Consider the following 2,769-nt stretch of genomic DNA (forward strand, 5'->3'; position numbering starts at 1 on the left):
CAGTAGGATACATGATCTGTGGCAGATGAAACTAGCTCCAATACACTTGTTCAAGTTTTGTTGTGTACAACACCCATGGCAGATGAAACTTGTCAATCTCTACTTGTCGAGTTGACAGTCATGTCAATGCGAAAGAAGGCATAGCTGTCAGCTTGTCACCCTAAAATCTGAGCATGTTGACAATGGAGGTAGGTGAATTCGTGATAGAAGAGGAAGAAGAAAATAATAATTGTGTTATATCAAAGTATACAAATGAGCTTTGTTTCTCAAAATAAACATCCTGAATTCTACAAGGATAAAAATAGCAACAAATAAACCAAAGTGATCGTCTTAGTAAATTCTATTTTGTTTACTAGGTTAATGTCACGCTTGTGGCAGGGAAGGGATAGGACACATCACATGCATATCCATTATCCATGATGCAAGTGTATGAACATGCGTGAAGGATGTGGGACACCGAAGAATTAAGTAAGGCTCTAAAGTGTGGGCTATAAATTGGCCTATACATCATTCTCAACATGGTGCAGAATGGCCAGACTGTCTTAGCTATACCTTTGCTGGTTTGTCAGGTCATTATAACGGGTAGATGCAGGTTAGTTAATACAGATGGATGCAACGCTACTCCTATAGATATTATAATATGTGAGATCGATCGGATGTGTACTTGTTTGAATGGTTATTCTTGCTTGTCAAGCCACTCTTTATTTGTCTTTTCACATTCATAATAGCTAAACATCAGTCGCCTGAAAATCCAATTTGGTTTGTTCGATTTTCGCTAGAAGGAAGCAGGTGCCAGAGGGAAGGAAGAAGCAGCTGCTGACTCGCCGGAGTGAAGGAAGGAGCTCCCTAGGAGGCTACCCCATCATCTATCGTTGATGAAGGGGGGAGGTAGGGGTGGCAGCACGGCGGTGGTGCAAGTTCGCCGGAGAAAAAACTGGTCATTGCCGGGGCTGGAGGGATGGCAAGGGGCAGCAGCATGTCGGTGGGAGGAGGATGAGGGGTGGGCGGGGCGGTGAGGCTGAGCAGGAGCGCCGCTGGCCGCGGGTGGTGGTGGTCGACGGTTCGGCCGGTGGTCCATCTGGCGGTTGGATGGAGAAGAAGAAAGTTGTCTGGAGGATAAAGAAGTAATCTGCACCGCCTGTTTTCCATCCCATGGCTGAAACGAAATCAAAAGAACATAACTGAAAATTTAGTCGACTTACCACTAGCCATTCCCTTCTACATTCAATGCAGGGCCGGCCCTGAGGGGGGGCAGAGGGGGCGGCCGCCCCGGGCCCCCAGGATGCAGGGGCCCCCACCCAGGGTACGTATACATTAGCCAGCTAGGCTAAGCCCACTACGCACTAGGACATGGGCTGAACATGGAGACGCAGGCTGTGTCTAGCCTAAGGCACACAGCGGCTCGTTCCTCGACTCCTCATCCGATGTGTAGCTTGTAGCTGTAGCTTTGACCGCATGCCTGTTTGGATGCCTAATTATTCCCTTCCGAGTTGGTCAGATCTAATCGCGAGTTCGCTTCTTCAAGAGGATCGCGATCCTAATCGCGAGTCGCCGTTTTATCGGCGACCTTCGCTCCCCAATCTCCACTGGAGATGTCATCCGTCGTCGCCAAGCGTAGACATACATCCAATCCAGACCGCATCCTCCAACAGATCCCAGGTTTTAATTACTAGTATTCCCTATCAGCTAATTAAGTAATTTATCTTTGCATACATGATGCCTATATTGCGCACAGCAAAGTGTCCTGTGTATTGCTATGGATCCAAACTTGACTGATACTTGTTCAAAAACTTTTTAAAAAACCTGGTTTTGTTAGATATATTAGTAAAAATATGTTAGGTTTCACCCAGTGTATATATCATTTCTGTTACCATAAAAAAATGTTGTGCTAATCGCTAAGCTAATGAACTGCTGCAATGCAGGGAGATGATTTTGAAAGCGAGCTTGGTTCAGGGTCTTCCATTCATGTTCTATCAGGGCAACAGTTTTGGTAATGGCCACTTCACTTGTCACGTTGTACTCATTCATGTAACACTCTACAGTGCTTGCCATATCCCCCTTGCATTTTCGACGCTGTATGATGACATCAATAATCATCTTTATGTAAGTATGTATCAATTTAATAATCTTGCATGCACTCACAATGATAGTACAAACTTGGTAACTGAGCCCTGCCCCCTTTTCCATAGGTGCCAACACATTTCGATGTGTACAAATTTATAAAAAAAATAGACCAATGAAGTTAAGGTAGCATCATAAAAATGACATTGCTAAAAAATAATTCTAAGTATAATCCATACTATGATATTTTTTGTCAAATAAATCACATTTTAGCACTCAAATTGTTGGTCAAAATTATATCTCAGTATGCTTGAAATTGAGCTTCTTACATGTGTGAAAGGAGCAAGTAACATGCATGCAAAAAAATAATTTTGAAATATTATATATATATACCTCAAATGCACCGATATCATTCATGAAACGGGAAATCTTCCCAACTGATATGACGACATCCGGGACACTAGCAGCCCATTTGAGCGCTGTCTTCATCATTGCATCACTCATTCCAGCCATCATACTCACACATATCGTTGGCACACCAATGTTCAGACTAGTCAACTTGACCTGATCTACAAAGCTTGGCTTGTGGTTCCTGTGTGACCATTTCGCTTCTTGTAGGTAACCAGTCACGTTATTTTGGACCTGCACACAAACAAAGAGATGTAATCCCAAAATTAACGAGAAGAGAGAGAGAGAGAGAGAGAGAGA

This window comes from Triticum dicoccoides, unplaced genomic scaffold (assembly GCF_002162155.2).
Source record: "Triticum dicoccoides isolate Atlit2015 ecotype Zavitan unplaced genomic scaffold, WEW_v2.0 scaffold141194, whole genome shotgun sequence".
Lineage (NCBI taxonomy): Eukaryota > Viridiplantae > Streptophyta > Magnoliopsida > Poales > Poaceae > Triticum > Triticum dicoccoides.